We start from the raw sequence: 27,019 nt of genomic DNA, 5'->3' as shown, positions 1-27,019 counted from the left end.
CAAGATGTATAAATGGAAAGATAGCTTCAGATCAAATGCATGAAACAGTACAAAGTGTAAAAGAGGGTGGGAGAAATAAGGGAAGCTAGGAACGAAATCTGGAGGGTAGGGATGTTCGGTAAAAACAGACATTTTGGTAGGTAGTCAAAATCTTATAGTTTGAAATGCATCTAGTTTGAAATACTTTTAGTTTAGAATATTTACTGATCCTGTCTTAGCACTTCAGGTCAAACCATGATAATGGTAAGTTGCGATAATGATCTATATTCAAAGTGAGTTAAAACAGTTTTCTCCCCAAAGTAAATCGTTTCAAATTAAACATTTGTTTCCTGCCCTAGTGCATGCCGGGTTTTAGGAAGAAGTGCAGGAGGCCCCCATAGAATTCCCACCGTATCCTTTATCATGGCCTGCAGTAGCGGCTCCTCCGCTAAGGTGAAGGAGCAACGCCCCACTGCTCAAAAGGAAAATAAAAGGATAACTTATTGTTATTATCATTTTATTTGTCCTATTGCAGTCAGTGGCAGGGCAGGGCTTGTCAAAGCAGAAGGAGGAGTGGTTTGCACTCCCAGTTGGGCATGACTGTTTGGCCGGCCAAATAGTCATGCGCATTTTGCATGCTCCCCACCAGGCTGCATTACACAGCCTGGTGAGGAATATGCATAGGCTCACTGTTCCCGTCTGAGCACCAAACCACAGCGCTCAGACCAAACACAACGCTGCACTGCTGCGTTGTGATTGGTTCAAGGGAGCCTGTGTGCCCTGGGCGCTTCCTGCTGCCGCCGGCACTGGAGACAGGAAGATGGAAGAGAACCCCCCCATCTCCCCGACCCACCATCCCCATCTGGTAGCAAACACTAATGATGGCCTGCCGGGAGTCCAGCACACTCTGCACAAGCAGCCACCAGCTTTGCAGACTGCATGAAAGATCTGGCAGGGTGGATGGTAGACAAGTGCCTGAGTTTAAATAAGACAGAAATGCTAATAATAGGGAACACTCGGTCCATTCTAGGACCAGTCCCGACCAAGAAGACTTGAGGTAAAAAATCTGGGAGTATGGATAGAGTCCAAACTGTCTTTCAAGACCCAGATCAAGACACTGACCGGAAGATGTTTCGGAATCCTAAAAATACTCACAAAAACACTGGTTATGCTACCTATTTCTGCTAGGAAAACCTGTATCCATACTCTGGTCACAGCGAGACTAGATTGTGGGAAGGTGGTGCTCCTGGGTGCAACCAAAAAGGGACTGCAAAAGCTACAATTAATCCAGAATGCAGCAGCTCGCTTGGCGTTGAACTTGCAGAAACGGGCGTCTTCCAAGAACGCACTGAAGTCATTGCATTGGTTGCCCATTCAGAAACGCATCACATTTAAGGCTCTATGTTTCGGTCACCGTATTCTGCTGGGTAAGGGCCCCACATTCCTGCAGAATCTACTGTCACCTTATAGGACCGAATGCCATCTTAAATCCACAGGGACACATCTGGTTAAAGTCCCAAGGATCAAAAAAGCACCTATGGAAGCGCCATCTTTCAGCTACCTGGCAGCAAAATGCTGAAACGCTGTACCCGTGACTCTCAGGGAGGAGCCATCAGAGAGTAGTTTCCGCAAAAAACTAAAAACATGGCTCTTCACACAATAGACAACGATTATCCATGATAGGAAGATCACTGATTCCCGGAGTTGTCAGGCACAACTAAATAGCGCAGGCACACACCAGTAGGTGTAACCAGGCGCTCTATAAATTCATAACATAACATCCGGCTGCTTTCCCTGATGAACTGTGCCTGTCTCGGAACAAGATGAGGAGGCCCTAGGCACAGTGTCAGGTTGATCACCATGGCTGGTTTGGACCCTCCAGGAAAGATCTGGAAACTCCACCAACTCCCCAGCGCCTCATGCCCTTCTAGGTCTTCTGTAAATATCTCTGTTTGGTATGCAAGGTAGAAAAGCGGATCTTGGACTGATTGTTTGTCGTCTAATCACATAGGCAGATCAGGTAGTCATTTTTATCCCACTTGGTATTGGGCAAGCTAGGGAGTTAAAGAATAAGGCCTTCATATGCTGCATCCCCAAAAGAGGTGATGCTTGGGAGTTTTTTTTATTTTTATTTATAATAACCACATGGGGAATGGGATATCCGCCAATGTGTTACTGGATTTAAACACCTCGCATATTTAGTCCCTGGTTCAAATATATCTTGAGGGTAGGCCTTACTGGATAACCTGATCAGGCTCAATCTGACAGGACAGTACCCTGCCCACTTTTTTCAAGATTCGTCCTAAGAATGCCCTGGGTGCAAGTCTGGCCAATGTTTAATGCATGACCAAGTAGGGTGCGTCTGAGTGGAGATCTTTTGGAAGCTTCCAGATGCAAGACAGGGGCTTGGGTGAAAACCCCTATTCAAAATTAACCACTCTGAGCCAGTGGTGTAGGTAAAATGTACACCTTTGTATGTTTGCATAAGCTAATCGTGCCATTAACTGCGATTCTTGTTCCAGATGTAAAACCTGCAAGTCCTGAACAAAGCAACGCATAGAAATACAGCACCTTGCAAATGTAATGGATACTTGGATGTCACTGTGCGCACTACCTGAAATTCCACTAGGAAGTAACACAGAACATCCAGAAGAACCATGAGCACAGATCCAACACTTTATGATGTTCCATTTAGCTAGGTACCACCAAGCTCATAACAGTACAGACAGTCCACACCTCAGCAAAATACATTAGTTAGTGTAACGCACATTCACCTTACACACCTTAGAGGCACCATATAGTTGGACCTCTCCAATCACACAACAGCACTCAGTTCTTCATCAAAGAAAACAAATAGTCTTCTTAACCATCACCTATCCAACACCTCATAGCTAGTCTGGTACAAAAAAGATGCCATACTTTAATTTGTCTCAGACATTTTAAGCTGTGCAATGCACATACATATTCTCCTAGGAGGCATGCTTCCATATTGTTAAAGACCTCCATATATACACACACTAAGCAGTGCTAAATATCAGAACACATATGCCGCTAAGCTGAACATTCAGCACACCCACACTACTGATTATCCAACTTAAACAATTGCAAAATAGACTTTAGACTATGACGGAATCCTCAAGACCCTAGGCTTGAGGGTATTTCAACTTTGACAGCGCTGCAGAACCATACGATTGGCAATATGGCGCTTTGCAAATTTCCATAACATATTGCGCCTGCCATTTTCTTCCTTATTACATAGACACTGTATTACTTTCAACACTCTTTATTTACCTTGTTTGATAGGCCCTGTGGGGTTTAAAGGGATAACCATAGGGTAGGGATTCTTGAGGGTTGACTAACCATCCACCCAGAAAAATGAGCTAAGGAAAGGGACCTTGCCTCAGAAGATTTTTTTTACAGTTGGTTTGGTTGGATTCTTAACTCCCTCCAGACCTTTGGCGTCACCTGTCCCAGGAAGGAGGTCTTGTTTAGATTATTATTTTAGCTTATTATTTCTCTTGACAATGCGTGCTGCCCCTGCAGCCAGACTGATATTCCGGAAACCTCATAATATCTAGGCAGGCTATGCTTATCTAGCAGAACAGGGCCCAATGTATTTTTGTCAGTCTAGTTTCTTCATCCTAGTCATTGGCAAACAACCCGTTTTAGTGCTATATTTCTTTTTCTTCCAATCCGATGCTTACCGTCTTCAGCTACAGCACATCTCATTTGTCTCCCCTTTTGAGAATCGGGAGCCAGCATGTTTCAGTCCTGAGTTTGGTAGTGTAGGCGGGGGGGAATCTCACTTCAGCCTGTTCTGTATCCAACCTGTATTATTGGGATTACCTTTTCTCTCAATTGTAAGTACTTACAGAAACCTACACAAAGAGTCTAGAATCTTTCAAAAGGATCTCACTTTTAAGGGTACAATTAGGATTTTGGGACAATAACAGAAATTGTGCTTCACTTATATCAGGTTCACCAGCACTGTGACATTGAGACCGGTGTATAATTCTGTATTTACATATTGAGGAGCTCTAGTCACTTGAACTCTACTGTGGCGGCCTGCTGTTATCCTCTTTACAGCTTCTGCATTGGACGTGATGGAGGCTCCACCCTCCTCAGGCCAGTGTTAAATCATTGCTAACTGCCTGATGCCATTTGTATGACTTGCAGACCTACATGAAGACTTTGACTGGGATGGTCAATACTTTACATTCTTCGAGGAGGTTGAGCCCGCCGTGGTAGCATTGCCCTTCCAGGGTGGGGAGAGTATTCTGAGTGATGAAGCATGACACTACTAAGTGGGTGAGGTCCTCTTCCACTAAGAATGACCTTTCCCAACTAGGAGACCAAGTTTTAGTCACTCCACAGTCTGGGGTCATGTGCTGGACCCAACAAATTTGGGCATTAAGTACACAATGTAGTTTGCTCATAAGCAGCCACTGTACCACTTTTTGTGTTTGTGCCAAGTTAGGGAAGTGACTTACGGGTGACTGTTATCCAACCATACATCCCAGATCTAACCACCTAAATGCAGGGCCAAACCACAGGCACAAGTGATTTGGAGCAGGATTGGATGAGTCAAAACATTGGTTAAGAGAGGAAGAGAGAGGCTATGGTGCATGCAATGGTTTTGGAGACTGCAGGATGCAGAAGAGGTTCGCTCTCCAGAAGCACCTGAGTCGGCTTTGCTATGGACCTTTTTGCTTGACACTAAAAGGCCAGCCACTGTGGTCTGACATGACCTCTCTGTGATCTGACACTGTTGACTGAAAGCGCTACAGAGAATCCAAACACGTACGCCTAATTCCCTGAAGTTGGCCACTTCAGGCCCTGCTTATCAATATGTGAGGTATTGAACGCGGTTGACTACAGGACTGGCAGGCAGCAGGCATGTATACAGTAGGTGCATTATATATAAATGAGGAGCTACGCTCCTTAGAGGACCTCAGGTCAAAGTATGACCTTCCAGCAGGGTAGTTCCTACTTTATGGTACGTTGACCGCAGTGGGGAGAAAACACTGGGGGAGGTGGGAGGCCAAACCCCCAACACTACAAACACTCGGAGACTGGTATTGAGACTGTATGGAGCACTCTGGTGTGACAGGATATTGCCACTCACTCTGCTGAAAGAAAAGTGGGAGGCAGACTTGTGGACACCCTTAACTGACCGCAACTGGGTCAAAGCTTGGGAGGTAACCCCAAAAATATCCTGCAATGCTCGCTTCAAACTAATACACGCTTACATAAAGTGTACCTCACACCTAAAAGACTTGACTCCTTCTTCCCGCTCACTTCCCATGAATGCCCTAAGTGCCTCTTAGAGGGAGGCAGCGTGCTCCACATGATAATGAGACTGCATCTCTAACCTTCTATTGGACTGAGGAGTTATGATTACTGTCTGATGTCATGGAACGTTCCTTAGACTCACCCCCAAAATGTGTATATTGGGGATCTACCCCGTCTGGCTAGGCATTAGCTGACGCCAAGATTTATCTACTTGGCCTTGATACTAGCCAAGCAGTGTATAACAATGCAGTAGAAAGCTCCTGCTGGTTCCAATGTGGAACGTGGAGAGCCTGTATGCTTGGATGGGCAAAATGGGAGGGGGCCGTACTGCTTAGGTAGGCCTATCAGGACAGGAGACCTATGGACTTTGTTAGAACTGGGGAGGCATTAACTGACACGCTAAAGGAGATGGATGAGGAAGATGGGACCATTGCGTCAGAATCGATGCCTTTCAAATGCACCAGGGCAGTCAATGGAAGCTACAGGAGATTATAGATTTGGTGGCCTTTTAGACCCACGATGATGGCCTGCAAGTAGCGAGGTTTCCCTACGACATAAGGTACCCAGTACATTACTATGATATAAGAGATGACAACCCATTCCAGGGTCGAAGGGGGCGTGGTTGGTTTGTTAAGTTTTGTTTCTTGGGATGAATTTGTTGCAGTAATGTGTTGAGTGATCGACTCCCAATTCTGAACGGGCTATGGGGTGGACTAGCATGCACGTCGTGGCTCCCACCTGACCTTTAATTACTGCTTTGCCTATGCACCTGTACTGGTGTGGGACGGAGGGTCCCTCGAAACACGTTTCATCCTAATATATTATATCGGTTTGTTGCTCACTTGAAAACCCCATAAAATATGTTTGCCAAAAAAAGTGGAAGACAGTGCGGAGGAGGCAGAAAAAAATGGGAGAGCAAGAGCGAGAGAGAACTCGGTTTATTTAGACCAAGGTCTTTAAACTTCAAGATCTTATAAAATATAAAAACTTTACAAAACCGATCAATAACAAGGTAATACACAATAACCTATAAAATCACACAATTACTTTCCGGGCTGCTCTACTTAAATACATCTATAGTAAAACCATAACTACCACTGCCCCATACACCTCAATATTTCTAATTTTGTGAAATCGGTTAAAATTTTAAAAACCTCTTAATTTGGTAAAACGAGCATTACAAATCTCCTAAAATTAAAAAGTTCTTTACATACATCATTATTCATTTACAATAATAAATTAAAACCATTTGAACTAGACTTGCATCGGTCTTTAGCCTTTGTCTCCTACAAGAGAGGGTTTAAAAATAAATGACTCACGGTACTTGCTTGAGTTTTTCCCTAGCCAATCGATTTACACCTTTTTGATAATTTCCTAGTGCAATTACAATATCCAAATTTTCCATTCCTATCAGTAATGTTACGGCTTGGACTTGTGATCTTATGCCATATTTTATAAATAATGGCCGTAAGAACTGCTTTCTCACCTCTAGACTCGTAAGGCAATCTAACAGTATGTGCAAAATTTCACACTTGGACCCCGTCCACACTTGAATAGTCCATCGGGATATAGCATTTCTGCCTTTAATCTCCCCTCCATTAGCCATGGGTTGGTCCCAATTCGGATTTTCAAAATTTCCCACCTCAATCCATAGTTCGGCAGGGTTTCTAAATATGGATACCACGCATCATTTTCCCATGCTTTTATCATACATTGGGCCGACTTTTTCTTTCTCAGATATTCTATGTCCTGGTTTCTTGATTGCTCCCTTCCTTGTGCTCTGAGTAAGCCCTTGGTAAAAGCTATGTCTAAGGGATTCTGATTAAATCTCACCTTTAAGCTCCCGGATACCTCCTTTATTTTCCTTTTTGCTTCCATTGCCAATTTTAGGCTGCTATTGCGGATGTCATCGCTACACCAATGTGAAACCTTCTGGGCTTCCCCTTGCGATTGGCGTTTCCAGAATCTTGCCACAGCCATTTTGGCCTGGGTATTCCATGCTATTGTTCCTGTCTCTAATCTGATTGCCTGTATCATAGCTGACTTAGGCAGGGACAGTAGCATTTTTAGAGCCTTACCTTCCTCCCAATCCCACCACTCTTTACCACTGAAATGGAGAACTTCTACCCCATACAATACTTGGGGGGGGGGGGGGGGGTCATAGCTTCATAAGCCTTTAGCATGGGTTTGTGTGACAAGTCCCCATAGTCTTTATTAATTTTTTTCAGACCACAGATGGAGGACGATGCTTTTGCATTTTGGGCTTCCAAATGTATACCCCATTTTAAGGAACTTTCAAACCATAGGCCTAGGTATTTATATTCCTTTCCAGTTTCCAGTTTTGTTTTACCTAGGTACCAGCTAAAACTTTTGGACCTTTTACCAAAGCACAAAATCTTCGTTTTGTCCATATTTACTACAAAGTTTGGCCTTACAATAGTCACTAAAAACATTTCATTTTCTCTGTGGCCCTAGCTCCGTTTGGTCCATTATCACTAGGTCATCCGCATATAGCAGGCTTGCTACCTTCCTGCCGCTCATTCTTGGGCTAGCACTTCTTTCAACTTCCAGTGCTGCTGGCAGATTTGTTAAAAAAATTGAAAAGAGGAGTGGGGCCAGGACTCTGCCCTGTCTTAGCCCGTTCTCTATGTCTATTTTCCTTGTCAGTGCCCCTTGAGTGTCTTTAATTACTTGGGCCCAGTTCCCTCTGTGCAATTCTTTTAGGATTGCTAGTAGGCCAACTGGGATATCATATTTAGTCAGGCACTCCCATAGCCTCCCGCGGTCCAAAAATCAAAGGCTACCCGGAAGTCAACGAAACAGCAGAACATATTCCCCGTTTGTTCTGTCGACTTCTGGGCAAGGGCGTAGCAATGGTCCACTGTAGAGTGCCCTTCTTTAAATCCCCACTGTTGGGGGAGGAGCCTAGCTCGCGACCGTGATGGCCGCGCTTTAGCTCGGCTCCGTTCGCCCGCCTGTGTTTTCACATTTATCCTGTTGTTATCCTGCCCCGGGAAGCCCCTTTTGCTGTGTGCTGGTGCTACAACGCTCTGCAGGCACTTACCTCTTGCTCCGGTTGTCCTGGCTGCTGTGGTTCCGGTGCAGTGCCTCCCCGATTGTCTTGGGGAGTGGAGGGCGGACTGGCCTGGATCTTCTTCCCGGCTCCCGGGCCGGACAGAGCCTGCGGATCTCCCCTTCGGGGCGCTGTGGAGGTGGTCGGAAGGCCGTTGTTCGTGTGGGCCGGAGGTCCTTACTGGCCGCATCCCGTTGGAGGGAGACCTATGTTGGAGGCGCTGCCTTCCGTTGTCGGAGCTCCTTGTGTGTCCGGCTTGCTCTCCCATTGTTCTCCGGTCCGGCCATTTTGATTTTACCGCCCGGGCTCGGAGAACGGGACCGGCGGCGTTGGGCGGCCGGCGCACCCCTTTCTTCTGGTGGCCCTCCTTCCTGCCTGGGGTGCTCTGTTGCCGGTCGGCGGGACTTCACTTGCCTTGCTGCCGCCCCGGCGGAGTTTGTCGACCGAGCGGCCTTGTTGGACTCTCAAAATGGCGACCGGCCCCGGGTGTCCTGGCCGGGCCTGGGCGAGCGCTGGGGGCCCGCCGCATGACCCGGGTGCCGGACACTGTAAAGGTTTTTCTACACTTAATGAGATCCTGGACGCCTTGCTCTCCTGGCGACTCTGTACAACCGCGCCTGTTATGGCTTCGGAGGTGATTCCTCAAGACGGGCCTCTGGGGCCCCCACGGCTGACTGCGACTTCGCCGCCGCGGGGTGCGGCTGGAATTATCCTGGCGGGATTGGCTCCGGTCACGACCGCGTCTGCGGATGTGTGGGACTTAATGGCGCCTCCTCCTCCTGCGCTCTCTCCTTTTTCTCGGGCCCGGGAGCTGGATTTTGTTTGGCCGGACCTTCATGACTCTCCCGCTTCCTTTCGGCCGCCGCTGCCCGGCGATGTCTCCTGTTCTGGCCCAGATGGGTCGGTTTCTCTGGACATATCCTTGGACTTGTGCCTGCATCGTTTGCTCCACTTAGTGACTTTCCTGGATCTTCCGTGTCTCATTTCCCGTTCCTTTTCTGGACTGCCGTCGGATCTTCCTGCTGTCTGTCTCCTGTTCTTCGTGGCCTGGTCCTCGCTGGATCGGGAAGTTTCCACTTTGGACAAACAAGGACAGGGCTGATGTATGCTGGAGTCTGTGTGCGGTAGTCTTGCACTGATTTGGAGGGTCAACATGTCCCGGTATGGTTCTGTATGACTGGCTAGTGCTCCTGGACTTTACCCGATGATTTTTGGCTTCCCGGGTACCAGGTTCTTCATTCAGGCGGGTGATGGGGTACGTTTACTTCTGTCTCCCGGCCCTCCCCCGTATATGTGTGTGTGTGTGTCTCCCATCCCCTGTTCCCTTCCCTCCCTTCCCATTTTTGTCTTTTGATTCCGACTTCACTTTGCTCCGCTATATTTCGGGTTCTATTTAGGGCGACAGGCACGCTGCCGGGGGGTAGGCCGTAGCCTTCTGCAGGGGTGCAGGGTGGGCTTTCGGGGTGGGTTGGGGGGGTCTGTCTGCATTGGGGGGTCTTTTTCCTCCCTTATTTTCCCTTTTTTGTTCTATGGCTCTTGTGTGTTCACTTTTTCGGGACTCCGTTTCCGCCTGTGTCCCCCTGGGGAGTTTCTGTGCCTTTGTAATCCGGTGGGTGTCTGATTGTGGCTCGCTGGGTTATTCGGTATCGATTTTTGATACGTTGCTGGCCGGATTCCATTATCCTGTTTTATCTCCTGGGGGTGCATGGTTTGGTGGGAGTCCCTTCTTTTATCCCTTTTTCTCTCTCCCCTTTTTCCTCCTTTATGAGGGTCCTTTTATTTCTGTCGGGGTGCGTTTCGTATTGTTTTTACACTGCGGGCCCTTTGATCGTGCCTCCTCACTTTGGGTGGGGGCGGTGATGGATGGGCGCGGTTTGATTATTGCCATTCTCGTTTCCTTATGTTCCGAATTTGTTTCTATTTTGGATAGCGATGTTTGTATGGCTTCTTTTTCATTCTGTGTTCCTAAGATGGCGGCTTGCCGCGGCCCCTCCTCCCTGGTTGTTTCCTACACGGCCCGTTGTTCTTCTGTACCCCGCCCCGCATTAGAAAATTAACCTTTTATTATCCTGTTCTTTCTGATTGCTCGATGTCTTTTATTGTTTTACCTATGCTCCTGATATCGTATCCTGTAAAGAACTTATTTCCGGTTATTATGTTTTCTACCATGTGGTGGCCAGCCCTGGTGGGTTGTAGGCCCGTATTTGTGAGCTTCATTGTACAATAAAGGTTTTAAAAAAAAAAAAAAATAAATAAATAAATAAATCCCCACTGTTCCACTGGGACGATTGAGTTCACTTCTACCCAAGTTTTTAGTTTGGCTGACACTATTTTTGCAAATATCTTCTCCCCGATATCTAACAGATTAATAATCTGTAGTTTTTTGGGGTATGCATATCACCTTTCTTACGTATGGGCCTTATTATTGCCCCTTTCCAGATGTCGGGGAACCTCCCAGTGTCTAAAATAACTCGGAACATTTTGGCAAAAAATTCAGCCCACTAATCTGTTTGGGTTTTAATTATCAGAGCCGTGAGTTTATCAGGGCCTGCTGCTCTTGTTAATTTCAGGCCCTTTATCGTTTTTTTAACTTCAGAGACCGAGAAGTCAAGTTTTATATCTGCTACCAGACCGCTCCAGTCTGTGTACTGATTCTCTTCCCGGTTACTCCCAGGGCTATACAAGTTCTGTAAGCATTCCTCCCAGGCTGCTTCCTCCACTACACAGTTCATTACAGCCGGCTGGCGATCTGCTGCTGAATGAACTAGTTTCCAGAACTGGCGTAAGTTCTTTGCCTCGATAGCCTCTAGTAACTTTAGCCAACAGCCTTCTTTAAATTCTCTTTTTGTCCTCCTAATTAACATATTGTATTCTCTTTTTAGGGACACAAGGGCATTTCCACTACCATGCCCATCCTTTAGGGATTTACGGCGCGCCATTCTCCTCACTTCTCTTTTCCCGACATTCCCTTGTGAACCATCCTCCTTGTTTCTCCGCCTTTAGACTGTTCACTCTAGGTGTTTTTTTACCGTTTCACAGTCCCTCACTGAGGGTTTGGGCCACTTCCTCAATTTTTCCCACGTACCAATCTAAACCCTGGCCACTTACTGAGTCCAGATCTAAATTCTGTTGTAACTTCACTAGCCTGGCCACATATTCTTCCGTTAACCTAGTTGTACGTCGCCTTCGATAATCCATCCGTTGCGCAATTACTTGAGTACAGGATTCTAGCTGTACATCAAGGATCTCTAAAACTACAATGTTATGGTCGCTTCCTTTTCTATTCAGGGTCCTGAACCCTGTAATTAGTTGGAAGCTCCAGGGGGACGAAAAAACATAATCAATTGGACAATTTTGGGTACCCAACTTTAACGTTTTTTTTGCTCGGCAATCTAAGGAGGATCTTCCATTTAGACAGAAAAGGTTTTTGGTTCCCCAAAAATTTCCCAACTGGGAGTCCTTGGCACTTTTTATACATTCTGGGAAGGTAGCTTGTGGTTTCTCATGGGCCTCTAGTATTTCTTGAAGCCAGCAGTCTACAATCTTGGGGTGTAATTTATGATTAAAATCGCCCATTAACATATCAGATCCATGCCATACTTTTCACAAAGTGAATCTATGTCTGCTATAAATAACCCAATTTCAGCAGCATATTTCTCTGTGGTGTCCAATTGCATATATACATTTATAAGCAATATCATATTCATTTTTATGAATCCCGATAACATTATTCTACAAACAAGCAACCATTTACATTTTACGGTAATTTCTGTCACTTTCTTCACAATTTTTGTGGACACCAGAGTCATTATTCCCCCAGCTGGACGGCCAAATCTATGTTTCTTGGCTAATCGGTTTAGCTGGGAGAAACCATCGATTGTAGGGGTCTTGCCACATAGCCAAGTCTCCTGGATACACATAATCTCTGTGTTTTCACCTAATTCCCTTATGTTTTCTTGTTTAGCTTCATCTCCTAGGCCGTTTATATTCCAGGAGGCTAATCTTATGGTATGTGGCGTACCTTCTACCTATTCAATGTCATCTAACCAGCCTTTCCCCCCCCCCCCCCCCTGGCCTTCGATGGCTCTAGATGAGGGACCCGCCTGGCCTATAACCTTGCTCCAATTCCCCCACCAGTTTTCTACGTTTGAATTATTTGCTACTATTTTAATATTTCCCAATGGGGCTCCTTCATCTTCTTCTGGATCTCTTATCCTTACCTGTCTCTTTCCCAAACCTGCGTGACATCTTAGGAAGTTATTTCTTTGCCACCTCTTCCCTTCTACTTCTACTTGTACCTCTTCTTTGGTTAATAGTCGAATTTCCTCTTTCTGTAGCTCATTTGCTGCTTTCTCAATCGTATTTTTTACCAGATTTAAATACAGCATAGTTCTGGTGACCTCCTTCCCTTCTTTATTTTGCTTAAAGCCCACTTGTCTTAGGTCATTCGATCCTATAGCTTTCAGATTATGGCATTTGGCAAACCCCTGCAGAAGTTGTGACCTATTTCGGGGTAATCTCTTTCCTAACTTCTTCCCCCCTTTCCTTAAAGGGCTTGGTTCTAGGTATAGCCTCATATTCTCGCTCCCCTCTTTCATTGTCCTGTTTGGTATCAGTAGTTCTATCATATTGGCCTTATTTGTTTGAATGTTAGGCCTGTTGACTCGCACCTCCGGGTGACCCATGTCTGCAAACTTCCTACTAACTGCCTCCCAGACTCCTTGGGCTGTGATGTAGTTTTATTATTAACATGATTCTTCTGAGGTGCTGGGATATTATGAGGGAACACATTTTTTCCTGCTTTTTTGGGGTTTTCTTCTTTATTGTACTCACATGGGGGGTGGGTCCTTTTATTTCGTCCCCCCTTTCACCAAATTTATTTTCCACCCTCAACTCTTTCTCTAGAATTTCACTCCCTTTCCTTGGTGATTTCCTTCCTACACCTCTCACTCTATTTATTTGCCCATGTCTAGTCAGTTCTCCTCTTCTTATTATCCTCATTGGCCACTTGAGATGTAAACCTCGTGACTTTCTTTAGGTGGTTCGACAGTTTCCACCTGTGCCTCAGCCCGAGACTGAGGGTCGGGGTCAGGGATTTGTCTTACCATATCTGGCATGTGGGATCTGATCCCCTGCAACTCCCCCCTCTATTTTAGCTAAATAAATTTTTTGTGTTTTTAAAATAACATTGTTATACAAAGTCACTTCTAGGAGTCCTTGAAGGGTTCTTTGTAGTATTAGCATTAGATCCAACATTGAGGTAACGGACATTGCAGAGAGATCCCGATTTATCTCTGGAGTTAAGTTCAATTCCCACATTGTTCTAAACTGATGTTTCGAAATTCAGGCGGACTTTTATTTTCACTTCTTCTCTGGTGTAGCTTACTGCTCAGGGTACTTTCTTTTTCTCTCCCTGTGTCTTCCTGTGGGATCGGGCTATCCTGGGGTCCTCTTTCCAGATCATAGGAAAAAAGATCTCGAGGTGACGATGACAGCCGTGGTGACGCTAAACCCCAATGGTCCAGTAATAGCTGTAGAGACTTGTTGACCATATTTAGGGATTCAGACATGTGTACTTAAGGTAGGGAGGTATACCGTTCTCTTCCCTCTCGAGACTCTCATTGTGTGATGCTGACTCGATTGTCACAATTTCTTGATCTTTTACGGGTGTAAACACTTTTTTAAAATTTCCCACAAATTCCTTTATTGAATTTGATGCAGAGCTACTCGGATTTTTAATAGCCGCTATATTCCTTTTTGCTCCTTTCCTTTTTGCTTTCACAGGTGTCAGCTCTATGCTCCCCCTGCTTTCTTCCATGGTGCCCGGATTCCCTACGTTTGCTGGGTTTAATCTCGGCCTCAAGTTGTGTTCCGCGGCGTTTTTCACTTTTTTTGGGGCCATCTCTGGAGTTTCCCTCAGGAATTACAAGCTCCTCAAGTGCTGGGTTATTTTCACCCTAATGAGGGAGGGAGCAATCTGCAACTTATTAAATCGGTGCAACAATGTGCCCAGGCGCCAAATCCCCATATAACAGGTTGTATGATCTAGAATTTATCTATTACTGTTTGTACATCCAACACAAAAAAAGTGTTCTTTGTCTGGATTGTACTGTTGTTTGCGACGCAAACATCAGTACAATCCAGACAAAGAACACTTTTTTCCTAATACAAATTGATTGAATGTATAAGAGACTGTGTCTTAGACAGATTGTTGGATGTACAAACAGTAATAGATAAATTCTAGATCATACAACCTGTTTCGGTCTGTCCCAATTATGCTTGTCATACTTATAGTATGTGAATAATTGTTTTTGTCTTGGGTATTATTAATTTTTGTGTTTTTATCTTATGATTCTGTAACCAAATATTCTGTGTGACAATCAATGTTTTTTAATTGTTAAATGATGATTTTTTGATAAATGACTTGTTTTGATACTCCTTAATTGTGAAGCTACTATTGTTTAGTGCATACAATCTGTGCATATAGGATTGTGAGTCAAGGGAAAACACTTTTTTTATTTGACATTTTTATAATGTCAGCGTAATTATGAGGGACATTTCAACAACTATGAGTGACACTTTTTTTTAGCAAGGAAAATTAAGCAAAGAAAACAACGGAAACATGAATATCAGAAATTACACCCATTTGAGCAACGAGAAACTGTAAGTAGATTTTAAAATGGCTGCAAAGCACCGGAAATTGAAGAGTACACGTATAGCTTAGAGGTCACAACCCCTCTGTAGACTGTCATTTATCTCAAAAAGACACACTGAGCAATTTGATAAAAATCAATTTGCTGATAACAGGAGGGTGTGCGGCGCCGCCCGTTATTTATTATTAACCGGAGGCTACGCTGCATGGCTAGTCTAAGCAATTAACATTAGAACAGAATTAAGCATGGAGGATGCAGGCAAGCCTCAGCAGAAGAGTTTGATTTAAGGTACACATAGCCTAGGGGTCACAACTCAGCTGTTGGCACTTTTATTTCAAAAACATACTTTTTGAGAGAGTGAGCATTAAAAAGCCTGCGCTATCTAAGAGTACTTGCACCAGTGCGTGTTATGCAGCAGGCTGTAAAAGTAGTCTAAAAATACATATGGCACTGCACAGAAGTGTTTGCTTTAAAACATACCGGCACTCATGTACTGACTCCTGAAGACGAAGGGCTTCTTGTGGCAGATGAGCTCGGCTGCCTGTGCTGCGACAGCGAGCTGGTATTTGATCCCGCACGCAGGTGCCGCGACGTGTGAAGCTTAGACAGCTCCTATACTACTGCACAGGTTCGCTGACGACTCAGAAGGCCTGCCTCACTCGATTAACTAAGCCACAGGTAGGCCTGAGGTCATGGGTCGAGTCGCCAGGCGGGATCTCATCATGCTGCTTTGTGCCACTCTCTGCCTTGCCCAGCACTTAGCAGGCTGTTGACCAATATAATTTAGCCGCGGCCGGCGTTGCCCGCCTGTATCGGATGGCGTGCATCGGTGGGAATCAATCCATTCATCAAGATCCCCACCGGGACAGGGTGGAATAGCTCGAAGCTGTCTCCCAGGCTGTTGCGCAGTTCAGAATTACGGCACCATCTAGAGTGCAGCCAAAACCTTTGATAAAATGCCGCCCGCTCGCTGCTCACCGCGGGCAGCAGCTGAGCTCAGCATGACTGCTGGACCTGTGACATGTCCCCCTTAGCCCCTGTCTCTGATGCATTCACAATAGTAGTCAAGGGATGGACACTGACTCATGTGAGTTCTTCGGCACTTATGCGCATGCCAACTCGGGGCCCCGGAGTGTGTCTGCCTACAATGGAAACATTGTAGCAATCAGAGTACAGCAAAGTGCAGATCTTGCGCCTTCCCTCTAGCCTGCCGGGAGCAGCGCGTTCTGTCAGACTGCAACTCAGTCATGCATTATAGCACCGCTCCTGCTTGTTAGCAGAGAAGGCGCTATAATGCGTGATTTTGTATTTCAGCGGGGTGATGCGGACCACCACACTGAAATGCGTTAAACTAACGCCTGTTGCGTGATACTTGGCAGGACTGCATACTGAGTTGAATCACCGCAAGAGCAGCTGTAGCTCAGGCACACGCTACAGTGCTGCAGCTGCTGAGCCTTGAATGCAGCTGGGCCGAGGGACTACAGTGGTTTATTGTGGCCTAGAGGACTCTCTGAGGAGGCGGGTGGCCCGGCCGTAAACCACATTTCCTGGCTGCTGCTCGCCTCCCATTTTACATTTATTCAGAACTTACTGTCACAGTGCGCCTGTTGAGCGTGTTAATGCAGGTAAAATGTGCTTTAAGTTTTAGGGCGGCTTGCTGCAATGATGCACTTGAAATCATACAATGGAGCGCCCAGGCTCACTCAGCTGCCGCACTGTGTATGTACGTTCGCGCCTCCCAGCCTCTCCCCCTGCCAATGAATGCCCGGCCGGTGCTCTGGGACACGGCGGCGACTTTCAAGCGTCTTGGCTCATTAAGGCAACTATCTGGGCCACTAGCTACGCCGATGCTGGGCACTTGGAGGCGCGCCGATCAGGTTGCGGACCGCTTGCTTCGAGGTAAAGAGTTTGTTGGGGCCTCACACATCCTGTTAGGGCGGCCCAGTCGTGAAGGACACTATGTTATTGCCCTTTCATTTCTGGTGCTAACTTAAGTTTTTCATTGCTCAGATGGGTATTTTTCCCTCCTCCTCATTCCTTGATTTTGTTTTTGAAAAAGTCTGACTCATATTTATGGAACTGTCACTCATAATTACATTGGAAATCCGAAAATGTCACACACAGCAATCTGAAACCGTGGCAGCTATGGGTTTGTGTTTTACTTCATGAAAGAAAGTAAGGTATGAATGGAATGTACGTAATTTACACACTTGTCTAGCCCTTTTTGCAATCAATAGTAAAACTTGAGAATGAGACAGATCTTCCACAGTTTAATGTTACCACTGGGAACGTGTTTCAGCCTGTGCCAGCACGACACAGGTAAAAAGATCCACGGCTCTGCAACAGGAGGTGGAAAAGATTTCAAAAATGGATGAGGTCCTGAAACGTGAAAGCTGAGCTCCATGGACCGAAACATGTCACTTAGGCAAAAGCACAGCATGAGAGAGCCAGGTTCTCAGCACAGGCCCTCGGGTTCAGCCGACGGCATGCTGCACTTGGCACAAGCTTGGTACACGTGCACAGGCGCAGACAGTGCTCTTTCACGCTTGTCTGGGGCTAGGAGATTACTGACTCAAGTTCCCACACACAGGATTTGGGGTTTAGCTCAATCTCCAACTAACAAAGGCTCCTTATGGGTAAGTGCAAACGGTAGGTGGATTAGGGTAATCCACTTAACCTTGGATCTACTGGCTAACACACTTGGCACTCTCTAGTCACGCGCTTCACTTTACGATAATCTATGGACGGACACTTTCTCCCAGAGTTCAATATACATTCAGATGAACCACTGCAAGAGATGCCGAGGCTTGTGTTTGTTCTCGTAAAATTGTATGTTACTGCAATAAGCACATTTGACTCCATAATATAGCTTCCATCTGCGTTGAACCACACTGCAGTAACCAGCACAACACACACATAGTAGCAGTTTGCTTCTCATCAGAACTGTGGACTTTATTTCCCCTCCGTCTTGTATCTACTCCGCCTTGCCCCTACCCAGACATGCTAGCCCTTGACTCCGATCGGACTGAGGGTGCAGACATTTCCATCCTCTGCCTGGAATGAGTGACCTGGACTAAGAAGCATGCCCGTCTACACCTACTGGGCCTAGAATTAACTCCACTTAGACAGCGTCAACAAAACTCACAATTTGGGGTTAAAATCGTCTGCAACGTGACTTGCAATCCCAAACAATGCAGTATGATTATTTTGTATGATGTTAGTTTAAAGCTGATTTATTTTGGCTCCCTTTTAAATAATGTGTTTAAAATTGTACACAAACTATTTGTCGAGCAACAGGCAAGGAGACAGCACAATGTAAAAGTAAATGGAAGAGTGCCGGCTCCGCCAGTGGCGTAACGCAGGCCCCCACAGCCCCAGCAGTGCAGGGGGGTGGGGGCATGCTCCAGGGGGCTGCCTCAACCCAGAGCTCCTGATTAACTCCGGAGAAGGCCCCTCCATGTACTTTGCAGGGGGTCTCCCTCAAGTTTTGTTACGCCAGTGCGGCTCCTTGGAACAAATGCAGACATCGTCCTTGGAGGTCAGAAACGTACACGTCTTCTTTGGGGGATCGGCCAGTTGCTGAAGATGGAATGGAGGACTCTGAGGCAGTTCCTCCATTATGGCGGAGGAGCGTCGCCTCACTGATGGAGGCAGCAGATTAAATATATAAAATAAAATGGTAAAACCATTAATAAAACTGCTATATTATCATTGTTGGTAAATCCAGAGGCATGCTGATGCAGATACGCCAATTTATCAACTTTAAGGCACAAATTAACTGGCGAGCCAGGGGTTCTGGCAGAGGAGTGTCGCCCCACTGATGGAGCCAGCAGATGAAATATGTAAAATAAAATGATAAAGCAATAAATAGAACTGCTATAGTATCATTTTATTTTACTTGAAGGAGTCGAATCTTGAGGCCGGGGCCATCCTCTGACAGCAGAAGGTGTAGTGATGGGCATAGGGTACTGCAGGTGCACGCCTTAGGACGGCCAAACCGACATGCACACTTAGATATCTCCAGGCTTTTGCATGAAGGACAGTAGGCACAGGTTCACAGCCCCTGTTGGAGCATAAAACAGCCCACTCTGCCCCATCCCTGCGCTTCTCTCATGCCGGGTAATACCAGCATGAGAGCAGCATCTGGATTGGCGCAGAGGAGTCTGGGAGCCTGTCCAGCAGAAGCTGAAGAGTGTCGAGGCGGCAAGTAATGCTTCTTTTTTTATTTTTTATTAAATGATTGTCTTTCGTGCTGCTCAACACTTTTCCCTGCTAGCAGCCTGGGCTTGAGTCGGGGTACCACGCGGGTGGGCGGTCCCCCCCACTTATTTTACCGGGGGGACGCCGTCCCCCCTGCCAAACAGCTGGGCTTCACTCTTTGGCCTCTCTGGGACGAGGGGCTCGGCACCTTTCATGACGTCACTTCCTGTCGTGATGTCACTTCCGGTGACAGCGTCCCCCCACTTCTTTTTTTACGACTTGTGCCCTGCTAGCAGCTGCCACTGAAATGATAATAAAACAACATATCAAGCTTGTTGCGAAATCAAAAGCCATGAGTTAAATAGATACTGGATTTATCATCATTTGTTTATTAACTATTGTTGATAAGTCCAAAGACATGCGCTTAATGTAGGGATACCGGATTCGTCATCATCATCTCAGTTTATCAATTATTGTTGGCAAATCCAGAGACTTGCACTTGTCTAGGGATAACGGAGTCATCGTCATCTCCAATTATCAACTTGTGTTGGTAAATCCAGAGGCATGCTAATGCAGATACACCAATTTATCAACTTTAAGGCACAAATTAACTGGCGAGCCAGGGGTTCTCCAGAGTCGTGTGCCTCAATGACATCAGTCCACTTTAGACCAGACTTTTCTGTGAATTGCTTATAACTCGACTTTAGGAGACAGTTTTCATTCAAGGTGTCTCTTTCACCCTCTCCTGTGAATTTTAGTTACTCCACCTCCATGTAGGTTGTAATTGCAGTAACACTTTCAACCATGCCCACTAGTATCGCAAATACGACATCATATTAGGAGGGTCATCTAGTGTTTTTATTTGTAAGGCACCGTTAGATTTTAAAAGATCTGGTTGTCCGCTATAGAAAGCGACTCATTTACATCCACGTGGATACCCACAAAAATCTGAATGGGGCAAGTCACAGTGCAGTTCATTGATGGAGCTGGAGCTGAAGTTTGTTTCACTTCTCTCTCGTCAGAAAATAGAGGTCATGTTTAGTCACAAATTCAAATCCTAGTGCCAAAGGTGCACGCAGCCGAGGCCCAGGTTGTTTCCCTGCAGCGTGGAGGCAAAAGTGAACTCCCAAGACGTGGGTTTCTAACCGGCTTTATCTTGATATGGTTCTCTTCTCAAGGTGTCTTAATACTTATTTCAGGAAGGAATAATGCCGATTTTTTTAAAAACAAAAGGAAGAGAATTTTTCTTTTTTTTATGCTTGCCTTTTGAGTTTTTATTTCACAATCGAGGCAAAGTGTTTGTCATGTACGAGAAGTGGTGTCTCAACTACTGATCTTTTATTCTTTAGTCTCCATCACTAGAAAGTAGTCATTTCTAGCTGCAGATAAACTGCATATAAAAAAATAAAAACAATTGTTTCCGAAGAGCTTAGATTTACAGAATTGTCGCTTAGCCCACTTTCTAGAGTTTCGGTTTTAAAAGCCTTTTTCCAGCCTCTTGTTATTGTTATTTAATGATGGATTATTATAATGCCACGTTCCTTCAAGTGTCTTAATTTGTGCACCAAGTAGGATTAGCACCAGTTGTATCTGAGCTCATAAGGAGTCTGCTCACAATTGACCTCTGTCCGGATGAGCTATATTACAGAGATGCCCTTGGCTGCTGACCTTTAGTCCAAGCACATTTTTTTTTTTTACAACTTTTGACCCGTTTTACAAATGTGCAGAAGAGTTACCTGGTGCTTTTCTTACCTAGATGTGGATCTTCGTTCCAAAATGGTGCAAAATTAAGTAGATCACACGTTATTTGGGAAGAGCACTTTTTGAAGGGTGCATACAGCATTCCCATGTTAGTTTTTTCTCTTGGATGGAGCATAAAAAGCTGTGTGTAACAGTGGAGAACCATGTAGTAGATTCCCCCACAAGTGCACCTGAGAGCCTTTAGGTAACATGTAGCACTGCATAAATAGCCATTAACGTTAGTATACATTTGTATGCCTAGAGGCAAGTCCGTTTGCAGTTTTATCATGTTATCAAAGCAACCAACATTATATAACACCCCATAAAACACAGGAGAATGTGAGGTTTAATAATGAGCCCCACCCCCATCTCGATATACAAAGACATTGTGGAAGGCAGCAGCAATCTGCGTCAAGGGGGCGTGACTTGAATGAGAAACTGACATGGCACACCTAGGGTGAGCTCGGTCTCCCGGGCTAGTTATACCAACACGGCAGAATATCCCTACAGTGGGAAATGGAAGCCTAGTGCCACATATCATGTTAGTACCAAATGGAGGCTGGTAGGGCAGCAGGTACTGCAGAAAACAATATAATGATGGCTCTCCCTTTATACCATGTCTGCTCAAAATGGCCACAGAGCTAATTTGATGCATCAGAGGTAGGCTGTTGCACAGCCGCATGATATAAATTCAGCAAACAATGAGTAGGGAAGGAGATTTGTTCACCCGGTCAACTGGCGGTGGATGTCCCCTCTCTTCTGGGCAGCATTGGAGATCTGTGCGCACGAGGCAGGACCGGTGCTTATCTGCAGGATGATGATCTCTGAAAGTGGAGCAGGGCCTGTAGGAAGAGAGGCCTGGACTGTGGCGTGGATGTCATGGAGCGGCCCTTTCTGGGCTGTGAGCGGGAGGTTGTGATAAGAATGCTGGAGCAGAATCGAGTGTAAACCTTTGTGGAGACATAATAAAGTGCAAGTCCACAAAGTAAATAAATGATCCATCTGAATTGTGCTGATTCCTGCTATCTGCTGAGGGACACATTTACAACAACATTGACATTGGACAGCAATAGATGAGCTAGCCATGCCTTCAATGGGGATCTGGAGTTGCTCCGCACAGAAAATGCCTCCACAAAATAGACCTTTTGCAGTGTTTTTGACAGTTTGTCATTGTTGGAGGGTTCAGTTGTTGTACTTCCTACAAAATGCAGATATCACTCTTCGAACCCATGACTTCTATCTCTGGTTCCTGGAGCACAAACAAAGTTCTGAGTCAAGTGAGAAGTGCAGCTTTATTCTTGCCAAGACCATGAAGGAGTGGAAGGCAGAACTCTTCATGGCACGAGCTTAGGATGACTGCCAGGTGCGTCACTGCTCCAGGTCATTTCCTGACTACTGGGCATTGACTTTGTCCTCTGAGCCTATTTTATCAGAGATGCAACTGGCTGTGAGCCCAGATCATCCTGCTTTCTTCCATGTGTTTCCATTTCCTGGGGCTGATACTGCTCAGCTTGTTTTCTTCACCCAGACTCTGCTGGCTCTTTCATCCTCCAGCTTCGTCTGGTGCACCTGAAATTTCCAAGGCCCTTGGGGCCTCCAATTAGGTTTCCACCAGGACTCTGGGCAACCCTGCCTAGCACCTTCCTGACACTGCCATGGCACTGGCCAAACTTCTTCCTTTGCCACAGAAACTGGCAGTTACACTGTGGCCAGCGTTCCAACCATAACAGCTCTGTTAAAATGTGGCAAATTTCCTAAAGGCGAAGGCCATTTTGATATGATCCCAGCTCCATGCCTAACAGTTAATGCAGAAAGAGTTCTTTGCAGGTCTTTACCTCATGATAGAAGGGCTTTGGCAGGTTTGAAGGGATTTTTGGCTCTTATTCTAGCCACATTCATATGGCCAATATAGTCCACCATGTTGAAAGCAATGAAACAGGTAATCTTTTGCCCCTTACTAGCACAGATGGTGGGGACTCTTTGGCTCTGCAGAAAGCAAGTGGTCTTGGCCTTTTTCCCGAGGTAGATCTGGAGAGTCCATCAGCACCTCTGAAGGAGGAGGTTGCCTCTTTCATGACCATGCATCGCAAGGTTGCTGAGTTTCTGGAATGACTTTGCCTGTAGAGGAAAACAAAGCTAACCATACCGAGATTCCTCAGCCTGCCTCCTCTGCTGTGCATCCTTTGTTCCCTTTCAACCAGGCCTTTATCGATCTCATTTAGATGACATGGAGTAAAGAAGTTTCTGCTCACATGATGTATCATCAGGGAACCCAGCGCCATCATCCTTCACTTCAACCTTCCCTGGCTCGCTCCTGGAGAGTGTTGTGGTACAGGCTTCCTCTTCCTCCAAGCAGAATCCTAACTCTTTCCTCTCTAATCCCCAAGAGGGTGTCTAAGAGGATTGAAGAAATGGGGAAGGAGGTGTTCTTTTTGGGGAGCCTTACCCTTTTGCTCCAAGAATGCGACTTGTCTTCTGGTCTGTTACTCTCATGATCTTTAGCAAATTGCACAAATATTTTTCCTGAACCTCCGGGATCACCTTTGGGACCATTTTGCAAACGTGATGCATGATGGTCACGACAAGGCCAAAGAGAACCTCTTATGCTCTGGCCTACATACTGTGAAATCGTTGTGAGGTCAGTGGGCTTCTTTATTACCTTGCATCACTATGCCTGGATGCACTTCACTGACTGTTTAGTGAGGTCCAGTTTAGTCCTATGATCGTTCCCTTTGATGATGCTCATGTTTTATTCAAGAAGACTGACTTGCCCTTTGAACATTGTAAACAGAGTGGTGCCGTGGCCTGCTCATTAGGCATGGATGTCCCTGTTCTTCAGTCCGACAGACAATACTGTTAGTTATAGGGTTTAATCCCAAGGTATGCTCTTCTGGATGTGCCACTCCTCATAACGTTTGCAGTAACAGTCCAATCGGTTCTTTGCACAATACAAAGGACCTGGTGGTTCCAAGGATCGCCAAGAACAGCAGCAACACTCCTCCTCTTCACCAGAATTGCAAAAACACTTTTTCCTTTGACACTGTCAACACTTTGTAGAGGGGGGGCGAGCTGCTAGAGGCTTGAGCCAGTTCCTGCCTCTGGCTTACCTTGAGGTCCTCTTGGGTCAACACCAAAACGAGCTGAGCTTTCAAGTGACTGTTGCCAGCCACCCACACTCTACGTTAATGGGCCGAGAATTAAGACCAGCATTAGCCTTTGATATAAAACAGAAGAGAGAATAAGATAGTCAATCAAGTACCGTAACTGCACAATTTGAAGTCAAAAAGACTGGGAACATACCAAATTGTTTGAACTTAGGCAAATATTTAATTTCACTGTGCCTTTTTTTTCTTCATTATTGCATATGAGAGTGTCTTGAAAAATATGCAAGTTCGGGATATGTGCTGTGTAAAAAAAAACCTCTTGAGTTTGATTTAATAGACTAAAATGTTACTCCACCTATAATAAGACTGTAGGCCATATATCAGATGCCCATGACAACTAAGTTACCAGTTAGTTCACTAATGGCATTATTGTCGGGTCAGGAGGCATGAATGTTTCTAAGTAAATATTTTAAAAATATAACTTTCAGTGAATACTTTTCAATGCAGTGAAATTTTCTGATGTACTAAGAAAAACATTGCTTCTGTATGTCAAAGAAATACACGTTTTTTTGTAATTTTGAAGAGACTTTCTTATATTGTTGAATGACTGTTGCATAATTTACCTGCCTCACATTCTCAAGACTTGGCTTGTGTGCAAGCTCTTAGAGCCAACCCAGACTCTTTGCTTTTAAACATAATGGGGTAACCCTCAGAACCTGAGTAAGTATGCAAAAGAAAAACAGTGCTTCTGTTGGGGGTATCAACTGATGTGTGATCGGTACTTAATCCTTTGAAAAGAATATGCTTTTAGTCATATAAGGAAGTAACACACCAAGGGAAGAAACAATTTCTGTCTAAACAACTAAATTCCTTTACTTCAGAGGTCTTCAACCTTTAGTCGGCCGAGCCCCCCTATCTAAACCTTTTTACACGTTGAGCCCCCCCACCGCCACTACCACCTGACAAAAAAGTTCTGGAAGCTGGTACTCTGCATCATTGATGGCCATTCCCTCCTGCAGAGCCCAGGTTGTATAGGGCAAATAATATTAAAGTAAGAGTGTTTAGTAAACTGAAGTTTTTGTAATGCATGTGCTTATTCTCAAGTTCCAATGAAAAGTCTCCAAGAAAAAAATGAGCACAAAAAAATTACATTGGTGCTTTATTTTTCACATAAAACACAAAATTTAGGATAGATTAGCAAAAACACTCCCAAAACACAGGTGTGGGAGTGCATGTTTTTCTCCACAGAGACAATGTGTGGATGGATTCTTGCTTCTGCCATCCTTGGGTTGTGCTCCACTTCCAGTCTTGAGCAGTGCCTGGAAACGGGAGTGCTCACAACATTTTGCAATATATTTTTTTGTAGTTTTATATAGCGCAAACATGACCTAAAGGTATTGTAGCGCTTTACAGAAGCATCTTTTACATTACACAAGCACACATTCATTTTTTGCAAGCACAGGGAGAATAAGTGATTTGCCCAGAATCACAGGATTTTGAGCAGACATCAAGAATTTAAACTGGTTTCCCAGCTCTACAGTCATCAGCTCCTGCTGTTGTGCCCCATCCTTGCCCCTAAACAAGATATCAGAAAAAGAAGTTCCACAAAACATGCTTTCTGACACAATTGAAAAATCCATGATTATGTGGAGTATGGCCAGGTGTTGCCATGTCAGTAGGAGGCCAGCCACAGTTTTCCAAGAAGGCCTAGGGGACATTTACATCATACACATGTGATATAAGTGATTCAAGAGGATATATACAGCTTTATTCTCTAGCAGCATCAAGTCAATTTGTTAGCATAGTTGGATTATAAAGAAGATCGCCTTCTAAAGCTTCAGAAATAGCTGTATAAGAAAACATTTAAATTTGGTCTACGAAAGAAGCGAGGACAGATGGTAGGCACACTTCACAATATTTGTTATATTTGACTTATGGACACAGCTCTAGGGTTTGGAACATGTTAAACAAGCACCAACGACTTTAATCAAGGTCAAATTCATTTTTCGTAAGTCACTGGTAAATTAAGTGATTTTACCCAGGATCACACAATGTTGAGCCGAACCCAGAACTCGAACCTGGGTCCCCAGAACCAAAGGCAGTACCTATGGCATTAGTGCCAAATCCACTCCTCCTTGAAACCCCCCACTTTTTCCATAGTATTTGATGCAGCTTTGACTTATGTGTACTGGATTCCTGCTACCCAGATTACCAGTACCAGTGCTCTTTACCTAAAAATATTCAATTGTTCCCCCAATTGATAAAATCTGTTGCACCCTCTGTAAGCCCCTAGTAAATTGCACCCCTGGTACCTACTGCCTGTCGTTCTAACGAGGGCCCCCAAGGGCAGCAGCACAAATTGTGCCACTGTAAGGGTCCCCTCACCAAGTACATGCAAGGCTGCCATTGCAGACTGCGAGTCTTCATGCAGACAAAAGTGAAAAGAATACTCGTCATACATCCCTGTGTGCCATGTCCCCTATCATTGCATGTGATATTTTTAAGTCACCCCTGCAGCAGGCCTGACTGCCCTAAGGCCGGGCTCTGAATATTACATGTGAGGGCATACCTGCATAGGACTGACCTGTGCTAGTCAGTATTATTACTGCCAGTGCAAGTGGACAGGGAAGCTATTTTAAAACATGTGCTGGACACTGGTGAAAAAATGAGTTTCCCAGGTACATGATGGCGTCACTGAAAATAGGGATGTTTGGTATCCAATATATTGTATTGATAAACCCACACAGATTCCAGTGATGGATTTACCAATACACACACCCAGAGGACACCTTAACCCCTTGCATGTTGATGACGGCCCCCGTCCGTCATGCGCCGTGGTGCTCGTGTGCTGATGACGGCTGGGGGACGTCATGAACCTGCCCACTTGCGATTTTGCTGCACAGGCGCAGAATCGCAGCCACATGCAAGGGGTTAAAGGTGCCCCCTGAAACCCTACCAGCCTCTTGTGTGTTTGTTGA

The 27,019-nt window shown here is 45.3% G+C and overlaps 1 protein-coding gene across 1 annotated transcript in view; it reads left to right on the top strand.

Annotated features, from left to right (window-relative positions):
- HYCC2 (hyccin PI4KA lipid kinase complex subunit 2) overlaps positions 1 to 27,019 on the top strand; it is a 671,498-nt gene that overhangs the window by 361,437 nt on the left and 283,042 nt on the right. The window lies entirely within an intron of this gene.

Source organism: Lissotriton helveticus, chromosome 3_1, assembly GCF_964261635.1.
Source record: "Lissotriton helveticus chromosome 3_1, aLisHel1.1, whole genome shotgun sequence".
In the NCBI taxonomy this organism is placed as follows: Eukaryota; Metazoa; Chordata; class Amphibia; order Caudata; family Salamandridae; genus Lissotriton; species Lissotriton helveticus.
This window is presented reverse-complemented; position numbering and strand designations above follow the sequence as displayed.